This window comes from Hydra vulgaris, chromosome 03 (assembly GCF_038396675.1).
Source record: "Hydra vulgaris chromosome 03, alternate assembly HydraT2T_AEP".
NCBI classification, from domain to species: domain Eukaryota; kingdom Metazoa; phylum Cnidaria; class Hydrozoa; order Anthoathecata; family Hydridae; genus Hydra; species Hydra vulgaris.
In genome coordinates, this window is record NC_088922.1 from 10,151,312 (window position 1) to 10,165,325 (window position 14,014).

At 27.6% G+C, this 14,014-nt stretch overlaps 1 long non-coding RNA gene across 2 annotated transcripts; it reads left to right on the forward strand.

Moving 5' to 3' along the window:
- Positions 1-6,233: 6,233 nt before the first annotated feature.
- On the forward strand, positions 6,234-8,554 carry LOC136077941 (uncharacterized). 2 transcript variants are annotated; one of them, XR_010637388.1, is made up of 4 exons: positions 6,235-6,854; positions 6,934-7,059; positions 7,169-7,383; positions 8,166-8,554. It is a non-coding gene; the product is annotated as an uncharacterized LOC136077941 (long non-coding RNA). The 2 variants fall into 2 exon arrangements; XR_010637387.1 differs by having other exon boundaries at positions 6,234-6,854; positions 6,934-7,383.
- Positions 8,555-14,014: the final 5,460 nt, after the last annotated feature.

Below are 14,014 nucleotides of genomic sequence, written 5' to 3' on the forward strand. Positions count from 1 at the left end.
CATTCGACATTCTTGATAAGTAAGTTTTTAAGAATTTATTTCTGCATTGGTGAATGAATTGTCTTTCAAACCTATTGAATTTTATACAATGGATTTAATGATGCATAAAATTGAATGCAAAAAAATAATAATCGTACAGTTCAAAAATAATGTCAAATTTGTCAAACTTCGTGAAGATTAGTATCGAGTGGGCCTCCTTTGGCCTTGATGACCTCAGCTAGACGATTTGGCATTGAGTTGACTAAATTTTGGGTCACTTCTGTTGTAAACAACTTAAGCAACTTTCAAGTCCTCTTTGCGTGTAAATGCTCGATCGCCAATTTTTCTGTCCAAAATATACCACACATTTTCTATTGGATTTAAGTCCGGACTTTGAGATGGCCATTCCAAAACATTGATGCTATTTGTGTCAAAGTATATCTTTGTTTTCTTAGCGGTATGCTTTGGATTGTTATCCTGCTGGAGTATGAAATCGTTTCTCATTCTCAATTTTTTAGCAGATGGTCGCAAGTTGGCTTTGAGAATTTTACAATACATTGAAGCATCCATTTTATCATCAATAAATGTCAATTTCCCCACTCCTTTCCAACTCAAACTACCCCAAACCATCACATTTCCTCCTCCATGCTTTACACTACCTCGCAAACAACTCAATTTATAAGTTTCTCCTTTTTTTCGCCACACCTTCTGGACTCCATCCGATGAAACAAGGTTGTATTTTGACTCATCTGACCACAAAATATTTTTCCAATATGATATCGGCATTTTTTCGTACTTCTTTGCAAATTCCAATTGACGTTTTATTTGTTTTGCAGTTAAAAAAGGTTTTTTTCGAACTACTCTACCTCTGTATCCATGTTCTCTAATACGATTTTGGATTGTTTGAGGAGGCACTGTGATGTTGTGATCTTCTTGAACTTTTAAAGCTAATTTAACTCCCGAAAAAAATCTATTTTTTTTTCACATTAACGATGATATTGCGATTAATTGCACTAGTGGTCTGGCGTTTTCGTTCTCTACCAGCCACACTAGCAACGGTTCCAATCAGATCATGCTTCTGAACAATTGAGGACATTGTTGTAAAAGGAATTCCTGTTTCTTTTTCTATCTGACGGTAGGGTTTTCCTTGATTTTTCAAATCAACAACGAGGCTCCGTTGATGGAAAGACAAATATTTTTTTTTGACGCCATTTTGCTGAAATACTATTTCAATATTTTATTTCTAGGACAAAAGTGTATTTAAAAAATTACTTCTTTCAACTTTACTTACTAGTTTGATTGCTCAGTTCGCCTGATTTACTTTAAAATAACGACCTATTTTATTAGTGTACGATTATTTTTTCAACGTGACACCTACTCGCACCGGCCCTTTATATATATATATATATATTTTATTAGTGTACGATTATTTTTTTGCAGTCAATTTTATGCACCATTAGATCAATTGTGTAAAATTCAATAGGTTTGAAAGACAATTAGTTCACCAATGCAGAAATAAATTCTTAAAATATGAATTAATAAAATATCAAAAAAACTTCATTCTTATTTAAGGAACTTTATTCTTATTTTAAGAACTTCATTCTTATTTAAGGATATTTCAATAAAAAACATTATTTCTAATTTTATAATATCATAATAGTATTATAAAATTAGGAATAATAACATGTCCTGCGCAATTGGGATGGGGGGAAGGGGTGTGACACCCCTCTATCAATGATTTATGCGCTCATTTCGTCGGCAAATTTAACCATTTTTGACAATGTAGTCGGCAAATGCAGACCTTTCAGACAAGTTAGTCGGTAAACTTAGACAGTCAGTCGGCAAGTGTCGATAAGGCAATCGGCAAATTTTAAAAAACAAGGACATTATTTATTTATTTATTTTCATTTTCAGTCAGCAAAAGCTGTAATGGACCCTCCTCCCCTCAACGTGACACCTACTCGCACCGGCCCTTTATATATATATATATATATATATATATATATATATATATATATATATATATATATATATATATATATATATATATATATATATATATATATATATATATATATATATATATATATATATATATATATATATATATATATATATATATATATATATATATATTATATATATGTATATATATATATATATATATATATATATAAATATATATATATATATATATATATATATATATATATATATATATATATATATATATATATGTATATATATATATATATATATATATATATATATATATATATATATATATATATATATATATATATATATATATATATCAAAGGCCCTTCCTTTTTACAGACATACTTAAAAAATCATTAAATTTTGAATGGGACCCCTAAATTCAGTGAAATTAAAGCCACTAAAATTTCCCTCCTGTTCCCCTTCCTCCACTATCTGATACACTCTGCGTTCATGATTTTATGTAATCAAATAATCTAATCCATTTGATCGCCATTAAGACTAAAATACCAAGCAGAAGGAGTCATATAATACAAGAATTCTATAGAATTTGCATTCAATAAGTGCGATTTTCATACCTGTGAATCTGCATAAATCTAATCTAGTATAAATGTGAATTTTTTGTAAGGGCGAATTAGTTGCAAAATAATATAAGTGTTAAGTGCAACCATAAGTGCAAACATGCATAAGTGCAATTCGGTTTGAAGAGCTCCAAACCTGTGCACTTTTTTATAATAAAGGAATAAAGCAAAAATGAATATACTGCCAAGCGACGTATCAAGGAGTTTTAGTAGGACAATGCGTGGCTAAAAGGTCTGCCCCCCCCCAACCTATTTGGGCCCAAAAATCTCAAAAACTTTTAAGGTGGTTCCTACATTATCAAAAGTCAAAATTTTTTCAAAAATTGACTTTTTGGCAAATTAGATATTCAAATGTAAAATTTAACGTTCTTTCTCGTGGTATATTTTTTTTTTTAAATTTGTTTATGCTTTTTACAATATTTACTATTTTATACAGGTAGGTATGGTTTTAGTGCCTAGCAACGGCCATAGCAACCGTTTTGTTTTTTCAGTTATTATCTTAAATGTACCTTAAAACTCAAACTAGTACATCTCTTTTGCTATTCTAATGTTGCCTTCTACGTCCAAGTTGTTAAATATTTAATGATTATAAGTTATGCTGTTGCAAAGTGCAAACAGCAGGCAGGCTTTTTTATAATAATTTTTTAATTTTTTACTGTTTTTTAATGTGCTTGTTGAAATTATTTATCATTTTACTTAGATTGTAGTATAATAATAAAGATTTAATACGGGAAACCTTCGAAATAACAAAAGAAAGTCATCAAGAAAGGGTGTTGGTGATCGTGGTTGTAAAAAACCTGTAGGTATTGTAAATAATAAAGGTGGTATCAATGGAAATTTAAAAAAATGTAAATATTGAAAATATCACTAAAAAAAATTTTACCATTAAACCAGCTGAACATTCTGGAAGTAGTGATGATTATTTTTTATTTATAAATTTTAAAATACCTATGGAAATGATAGCAGTAGGAAACAAGTGTCAATAATGTGGGGAAGCTAATGTCACAATATATAATAGTTTGGATGATAGACGGGGATTTTCTCATAAAATTGTTTACTTTTGTGGAAAATGTAAAAATAAAAGTCACAAGTATACTTCACCTTTTAGTGCTTCTGAAAAAATCTATGGTTGTAAGCCAAGTGAAATTAATGTTCGATTGGTTATGGCTTTTCGAGAAATTGGTAAAGGGCACGAATCGATTAAAACATTTGCACGATGTATGAATATGCTCTCAATATCTAATACTGCCTTAAGAAATATTAATAATAAGTTATTTTCTGCATATGAAAATTCTGCACTAGATACTTTCTAGTGCAGAATTTTCATATGCAGAAAATAACTTATTATTAATATTTCAAAATGCAAAATATTGCAAAATGCTGCAAATGAAGCAAAAATGGAAGAAATTGTCCCAGGTATACATTTTTGTCGTGTATCGATTGATGTAACTTGGCAAAATAGAGGACACTCCTCGTTGAATGGTGTAGCGACAGCAGTAAGCAAAGGAAAGTGTTTGGATGTTATTGTTTTATCAAAACATTGTAGACAGTGTATAATATGGGGTGGAAAAAAAGGGACAACAGAAAACACAAATTGGAAAGTTGCACATAATTGTAAAATTAACCATCGAAAGTCATCAGTAGCAATGGAATCCTCAGGTGCTATTGATATATTTTAGCAATCTGTAAGTCGAAATAAACTAGTTTATAATGAGTATCTTGGAGATGAAGACACAGCTTCTTACAAAGAAGTTGTTAACTCCAAACCCTACGAAGCACAGTTTGGTATTACACCTGTTAAATAAATCTTGTCAAAGATTTTCCAAGACCTTTCAAATGATGACCTTCTCCGCAAGTGCATTTATGGGGAAACTCAAAATGCTAACGAGTCCCTGAATAATATTATCTGGATGAAATGTCCCAAGCAAGTCTTTGTAGAAAGATCAATTCTACAGTTAGGTGTATACAGTGCTATTCTTCAATTTAACGAAGGTCAATTTGGACTTGTTAAAGTGTATGAAAAACTTGGAATACAGACCGGTGTCTGCTTTAATAATATATCTGAAAAAATGAACCAACGCAGCATCCAAAATTTACTTATTAAAACATCAGATAAGACTAAAGCAAAAAGAAAAAAACTAAAAGCCATCAAGAAGGGTTTATTGGATAAAGACTTACATAAAGAGGGAGGAGAAACTTATTTAAAAGGAGGATTTTAGTTTTAAAAACAAATTTTTTTTCTTGTTTTTTGATTTTCTACCATATCGTTTTTCAAGAAAATTGTCTCACGAAAAACATCATAACTTTTAAATTAATAATGATAACTACTTGAAATTTTCAGGGCTTATTCATCCAGTGTACTGCTAGTGCCTGAGTTTTTTTCAAATAAATTTATTTTTTGTAAGTCGTGGTTAGAAAACTAAGATTGGAGGCCAAGTAGCAGATTTTTCGAAAATACAGTTGTTTTGAAGCATAACTTTTAGTAGAAACAAGATCTTTTAATAAAAAAAAACTCACGCACTAGATACAGGTAGCACGCACAAGTATACCAAGTTTGAAAGTAAAATAAGCTTTTACTCATGAGTAATTGTGTTTCTAGTAAACTCTATTTTTTGGGGTTATTTTGACACTTATAGGCCTATATGTGATCATCAATATATTTTAGGAGTTCGAAAATATATATTTTTTTACACATTCTGTACCTGCTTTTGAAAAAATTAATGGTTCATGAATAAAAAGAAACTTTTTTTGATTATGTAGGAACTACCTTAATTAGGCACGGTTGATGCGTTATGGTGCGCATATGCCAGAAGTTTTTAGAAATATCAGAGATTTTAAAATGCTGCGGTTCTTAACTACATAATCTTTTTTTATATGGCAACTGTTTTTTTAAGTTTATTTATGTAAAAATTTATGTTGCAACCATATTATTGATCTGACTCAATAAATAAATGTCTTTTTTTTATTAGTAATAAATAAAATTGAGGCTAAAGAGAGTGAACAATCCAAAATGTGGACTGTACACACGTTTTTTTTTAATTTAATAACATGGTTTGTTATACATAAGCATGTTTTACATAAGCATGATACAAGATGTTTTACAAAAGCACGTTACATGCTTATGTAAAACATTTATATTTGGTAAATATATTGCTTTTGGATGTTGTTGTTGTTGTAATATTGAGTGTTTTTTTTTATTTTTTTGAAATAAACTGAGAATTTTCAACTGCACAAATTAAAAGTTTTTTTTTTCATTATTACTATTATTTTTTTTATACTTGACTATTTTTTAGTTGTTGCTTAAATTTAATTTTGCTGTAAAAATGTATTTTAAAATTAGGTGTATAAAAATGTAATAAAGATCAAAAGAGCTTTCTGTTTATATATATAAACAGAAAGCTATTTTGATTTTTATTTATTTATTTATTAAACAATATATATGGCTAGGTTTTGATGATTATTGTTGTTTTTTTGATTTAAGAATACTTTTTAAACCCTTTTTTTTGGAGAAAGAATCGATATATGGTAAATAATTTATTATACTCATTATAAATGGATTCGCCTCCTTGTTTGTAGTATGCCTTGTTGTTTGTATCTTGTTTGTATTAATATATATATATATATATATATATATATATATATATATATATATATATATATATATATATATATATATATATATATATATATAGTTTCAGTGAAATACCCTATAAACTACTTATCAACTTATCCTTTACTTTCTATCCAAAATTATCAAAAAATTAAATTGTCTATTTGTCTGGAGTCATACGCAAGTTACCATACCTCTCTCAATCTGTAATTTTTTTTACTTCTATAAAAAGTTCTCGTTATTATCTTCAATCTTTTAGTAACCTTAAATTATATATCCTAAATCATCGTTCAGTTAGTGCGACCATAAATCACAAACTAATGCATAAAATCGTGGAATAATTTACCATATTTTATTCATGGAATAATTTTTTTTATATATTCAATTTAAATCACTAAACTATATTAAAACTCATCTTTATGCCTTTTTTTGGAGAGACTGTTTGTAAAATGTCGGGCTCATTGTGGGTTATTATTATTATTGCTTTTGGTATGATTATATGTAATATAAATAATATTATAGCATTTTTTTAAGATTACTCATATCATTATTGCTTATTGTTATTGTTTATAATATTGCTATTTTAATTTTTTTTAGATTAATACTAGTATTATTTCTAAATATCGATGTTTTCTTTTTTGCAATCAATTTAGCAATTGCAAGTTTCCAAATTTACACAATGTAAAGTAAGTAAAGGAAACATTACTTTTCAATTAGTAAATTTAATATTAATAATTAATTTTGTTTGTTTTTTACATTTTATAGTATCATCTAATTAAATGCTTCAGAACAAAGTTATTAGAAATTGGATGCTAAATTTACTCAAAAAAGGACTTAGGTAAATAAATGTATAGTTGACAGAGTTGATAGAAATTGCAAATTCTTTCTAAAGTGAGTAGTTATTTTTTCAAAACTTCAATGTCCTAATGGGTTATTCTATAAGTATCCTCTGCTTTTTAAAATTGTTTTTGTGCTTTTCTTTTATTATTGTTTAATTCAGATTGTTGGCGAGATAGCTTGTGTATTAAAGTCTTCTGTCACAGTTGACTCAGTGAGGGAAAGCTTGGCTTAAGAAATTGACACACTTACATTCTGGAATACAATCAAAACCAAATCAAGTTGGTAGTTAATTAAGAAATTAAGAAATTTTCAGAATTAAGAAAACTAAAGTGGACAATAAATTGCCGACCTTAAACTGTTGCAGATCGACATGCTGTAAGTATATACATATATATATATATATATATATATATATATATATATATATATATATATATATATATATATATATATATATATATATATATATATGTATATATATATATATACATATATATATATATATATATATATATATATATATATATATATATATATATATATATATATGTAAATATATATATTATATATATCAGCCCTCAGGATTAGGTTCAGCATTCAGCAGTGTCAACCTTACTGCCAACCTCAAAGGTGTTTGAGATTGCTGACCTCGTTTCTATGTTTTATGGTAGGATCTTTGTATTAAATTTTTCTTGCCGACCTCTAAAAGATTGAGGTTGGCAAAATATTGCTGACCTCATTTTTCCTAATTTCGAGGGTTGATATATCTACTATAGCATATTTATATAAGCATTTGCTCACTTTTTTTGCTTATCTAAATCGATATGGCTTTTTTTGGGAAAAAACGAAGAATAACGAATGAAAAGATTGCTGCCCCATGCCAAAACCTCAATCAATGTAGCAGCATTCCACTGCTAGTCAGGGTATTTGTCAGTCGATGTATGTACTGAAGCCCCCAGCAGCAGGCTATTTGAGTTTGATGTTACACTGCTCACCTAAATCAGCATGTATGTATATATATATATATATATATATATATATATATATATATATATATATATATATATATATATCAAAGTAAGGATTTCTAAAATTTTAACATATGAAAAGATGTTAAAATTAAGTTTTAGTTTTGAGTTTGTTAAATTTATTTTTAGATAAAATAAATCTTTATCATAGCAGACGATGGAGACGAGGCAATCGTTATGCATGGCAAAAAAATTATTTTACGAAGTATTTCATTTTCTGACGCCGTGATTGGACTTATTGGAATACACTATGTAATGGACATGGATTATGACATACCCATGTCATGACGGCATACACAATTTACATTATATTTTACACTTAAATTCTATTTTATTTAAAGATAAAAGCTCAACAGAAACTCATTTGAGTCCGATGAGTAGCCTATGGGAGGAGTATTGCCGCTACAAGCATTACCTATAACTGGACATTCAAAGAACAACAAGTTTTATTTCAACGATGAGATTTGTTTAAATGTATAAATACTTTTTGAATATTCTTATTTTATACCATCCTAATTTCAAAATGTTTCATTTTTTCCATAAAAAAAATACTCTTGTAATATTATTTTACCGTTTAAGGAAATATTATTGAAACAAGATAATAGAATCTTATTTTAAGCAAAAATGTCCTTGAAATAAGAAAAAAATTCTTATTGATAAAAATAAATTTTAAAACAAGAAAAAAACATCTTTATTTATTATAAAAGTGTTGGACCTAATAATACTTAGCCCTTATTTAGAAAAGTCTTAAATATATATTATATAAATATATAATATGCATTTGCATATATATATATATATATATATATATATATATATATATATATATATATATATATATATATATATATATATATATATATATATATTAGTGGATTCAAGTTAAATAACTAATGGTAAAATATAAAATTTGCCTTGGCTATTCTGTTCGTAAGTTAGACATACAATATCTAACTTACTTAACGAAGTGTACCAACTAGAAAGTAAGCCATAGGCTTACCTTCTAGTTGGTACACTTTGCACCTATGGAAGTTATAAGTTTTTTCTTTTGCTCATATGTAAGTTATGAAGTCTTTACTTCATATGTAATATGAAGTCAAAGATCATAAAATGAACACAAAAAAATATATATATTTATTTATTAAACATTTAAGACAAATAAAAGACAAGGTGCTCTAAGAGAAAATGGCAAAAATGTTTTAACAAACAAATAACTGTAAATATAAGAGTTAATAATTATCAAATAGCAACTTTAAACGTCTCTCTCCACAAGCTGAAAATATGCTGAAAACCCTGCCATTACACAGTGGTTTGAATTAATGAAAAATGGCATCAATTCCAGATTTGCGTAAATCCGCTATAAAAAGTTCTGATTATGCAAGATTGTTGCAAATTAGTCATATTTTCATGTTCTGAAAAAAATTTTCTATTTAGGCCACTTGGCGCTTCCCCTCAAATACTCAAAGTTGTCATTTTTAAAAAAACAATTATTTAGTTGAAAAGCAATAATTTCGAACTTTTATTTTATTTCTTAAACCAAAGCTGTGAACTTCCATATATTATATATCAATCGGAAGAATATTAAACAAGCTTTCAGAGATCAGTGTAAAATATTTTATAAAGCTACATTTCATGCCGTAAAAATGCAGAGAAAGATAACTTTTTAAAGTAGGAAAAAATAGCATACTTGAATGTGACTTTTATTAAATTCTGTACGTTTCTGCAAAAATCTGAATACGCATGGATAAACTTCGACCCTTCTTTTTTTAATCCAATATAGGTTTTGATGCCGCCCGGACCCGCTCAAGAACAACTATTTTCAATTTTAATATGTTTCTACTTAAATTGCTTTGTTTTTTTTTACGGAAAACATGACAGTCATTTTCAACCAAAGTGCATAATTTTGTCATAAAAAGATATATTTGTGGTAACTTTAGGACCAACTATTAATATAAAGTAAAAATACTTCCTTTAAATTAATATAAACACAAAATCTTCTGCAAGTTGAAAGAATTTACAAATTAATTACAAAAAAAATTTTGTTGATTTAAAATTGTGTAAATAAATAATAAAGTACAAATTGTCTTAAATGAAGTTAAAGAATAAAGATTTTGTTTCTTTTGTGACTGGTGATGTTATTAAAATGTCGGAATGTTTAAAATTTTTGGAGAAGAAGAATGTTATGAAAATTGAAGGTGCTCAAGAAAAAAGAATTAGAAAAAAAAAATTATTAACATTACAAACCACGCACAAACAAAAAATAAAGTATGTTCAATACTTCGAGTATAAACTTCAAAGAAAGTCAATTTCCTGCTAAGAACATGTATTTATTTTTGAATTTAAAGAACTTATTTGGAAAATCTCAAACGTATTAGAAACACCAGATTTAAAGATAGGGCGGTAGACATTGACTTTTAAAGACAAAGGACGACAAGCTAAAAGAAGAGCAATTTCTAATCTGTCTTAAAAAGGTGAATATGATACAAAGTATATTTTCGAAACAGCAAGATACACAGTCAAACAAATAGGTATCATGTGCATTCTACAAGATCAACAACTGGCATTTGATATCTATAAAAACATTGACAAAGAAATAAAATAAATGTTTGCAGAAGAGGGACTTGCTTTTCTATTAAATTATAGTTTTACTAAATCTCAATACACGGCAATATGATCGGAAAGTAAAGACTCTCTCTTTGCAGAGAGCAGATATTTATCCGCTTTACAGCGATATTCTGGAATCTAAAAAAAAATGTAGACCAAATAATATTGACATCTCTGATAAGAAGGCAAATGTGTCATTACAAAATCTTCTAATACATAGTGTTCAAAGAATAATAGAATCACTAGAAGCGCAAATTATATCTAAAATTACTAGTAAAGAAAAAAAATCAATTGAGTTGATTTTTGATGTAAGTTGGGGATTTAATGGAGCCAGTAATTTTTCCCAATTTGATCAAAATTTGTAATTTGAAATGATTAATTTGAAAGTTCATCAAACGATTCGTTTTTTTTTTGCAAAAATTGTACCCTCAAGACTTCAATCATATGACTGGGATGTGTTTTGGGCAATACCAACTCCTAATTCTGTTACATTTTGCAGACCAATGATCTAAAAGTATGCCAAAGAAGGTAAAGAATTTATTATCGAAACAAAACTTTTTGTTAAACGACAAGTAAGTGAACTTTCCATATTATAAACAAACATACAACAATATTATACAAACCATATTATAATATGGCAACGAAATGGAAAAAATGTTCCTAATATCAAAAGCTCTTTATTTTTAACAGCCATTGATGGAAAAGTTTTTGCGGAAATCACTGAAACACCGTCTTATCAATTGTGTCCGCTTTGTAAAGCGGACACAATTGATAAGACGCCTACTGAAACGAGTCACATTGAAAATTGCACAAACAAATTATTTAAGACTAAGAAAGTTTTTCACTCTTTGGGATAAGTTCACATCATTACTGGATCCGTTTCATGGAAAAATCTCCTTCATTTGTCGTATAAATTGGATGTTAGGCAATGGCAGGCAAAAGGAAAAATAAATAAAGTTATGTAAAAGCTCGACAATGTCTTATACAAAAAAGATTTTGGGAAAAAATAAGTTTATACGTAGACAAATTGCATCCAGGTGGCACTGGCTCATGTAATAATCGCAATACTGCACGGCGAGCTTTTTCTGATTCAATATTATTATCAGAAATTTTGGATATAGATATAAATCTTATTGTCCATTTAAGAACAATATTAACATGTTTGTCTTTTCAAATTCCAATTAATCCAATCAAATTTGAAAATTGTTTTAATTATTAAATACTCATGTACAAATACAAATTCCTACTTGTGTTTATTAAGTTTAAGCTTATGGTGCATGTTCATACAATCTTTTCTGTTACTTAATTAAGCTTGAGCTCCATAACTCCTGGAACTCAAACTTAATTAATTTAAGGTTGAATTATTTTTAGAGAAAGTCTTCATAAATGCAAAAAAATCCTCAAGAATTAACAACTTAACTGATGTTTTTTGTTGAGGTTTAGAAAAATTAGGTCCTTATATTTCCAGTAATATTTTGAAACATCGTTTGAAGTCTGTATGTAAATCAGTACTACCAGAAGATGTGTTGAACATTTTGCTGATCGAAAATTCCACAAAAAAGTAAGGATGTTAATGAAGAAATTTTACCTGTACTAATTGATGGTTATCGACAATTAGATTGCGTTGATATAGAAGCCGATAGCAGTTTATCCGATAGCGAATAAATACTCAGCTATGACTATGAAATTTACTTTTAATTAAAATAATTCGAAAATATTATTATCAAACGACATCAGGGCATCTAATTTTCATGTTTTTTCTTATTTCTTATTCTTAATCCAATTTTTTTAATTTTATTTTTAATGTAATACTTTTAGTTTATGTATGTTAAGGAATATATTAAAAATAAAATTGGAGCGTGATTTTAAGCACTGACTAAAAATGACTGTCATGTTTTCTGTTAAAAAAATAAACAAAGCAATTTAAGTAGAAATATTATTAATTAAAAATAGTTGTTCTTGAACGGGTCCGGGCGGCATCAAAACTTATATTGGATTAAAAGAAGAAGGGTTGAAGTTTATCTATACGTATTCAGATTTTTACAGAAGCGTACAGAATTTAATAAAACTCACATTCAAGTATGCTATTATTTCCTTCTCTAAAAAGTTATCTTTCTCTGCATTTTTACGGTATGAAATGTAACTTTGTAAAATATTTTACACTGATCTCTGAAAGCTTGTTTAATATTCTTCCGATTGATATATAATATATGGAAGTTCACAGGTGTGGTTTAAGAAATAAAATAAAAGTTCGAAATTATTGCTTTTCAACTAAATAATTGTTTTTTTAAAAATGACAACTTTGAGTGTTTGCGGGGAAGCGCCACGTGGTCTAAAAAGAAAATTTTTTTTAGAACATGAAAATATGACTAATTTGCAACATTCTTGCATAGTCAGAACTTTTTATATCGCATTTTCGCAAATCTGGAATTAATGCCACTTTTTGATAATTTCAAACTACTGTGCAATATCTGAAACAATTTCTGTATAAATTGACATTAAGACAAGGCCATTCAATCACTTTACTAACACTCTACTTCTTGAATAAGTTTTTAATCTCGAGGTATTGTACCTAGAATTGAATCATTAAACAAGTTAAAGAATGTTGGGGAAACCAATAACTATCATAACTATGAATTTCTTGATAAAACTAAAACAAACAAAAATTTTTTTTTACTAAAACTATCATTACTAATTTTTAAAGTTCTATTGTCGATACATAAAGATATAATATATTATATCAAACAAAAGGGAGAGAGTTTTTAAAAAGTTTAAAATTTATTAAAATTTTTTATTGGAGTAATAACTTTTTATAAATGTAATCTAGAGATTTTTAAAAAAGTGTACTATAGGAGCTTAAATTTAGATAAAAAATTCCATTGCAGGTAGTAAATGATTACGTAAGTTTGAAGTTTTTATAGATGGCGTATTTAATAAAATTAACAAAGTCCATCTTAAACAATACATGGAACGGAGCAAAGCGTCACGCTCATATCATTTACCTTTTATTATTTTGCAAAAAGTTAAGTATTTAATCCTTTTATTGAAAATAATAAAATAATAATTAGTAAACCGTTCCAAGAAAAGTCTATTTACACTAGGTTTACCTTAGATTTAGAATCTAACGCAAACCAGAAGGGATATAAAATAAAACTGACTACAAACAGTACGTTAAAAGAAAACTTAATTCCAACAACGGTTCAAACTGTCTATCCTTAATGAAATCTTTGTATCTAGGTATCAAAAAATAGGTGCAAGAATAATCTGCAAAATTATAACAATCTTTAGCAATCAAGCGTACCGTAGGGGGCGGTGGGCGCACATAAACGCCATCTTTACGATCAATAAAAAGATATATTAATTAATAAAAGAGT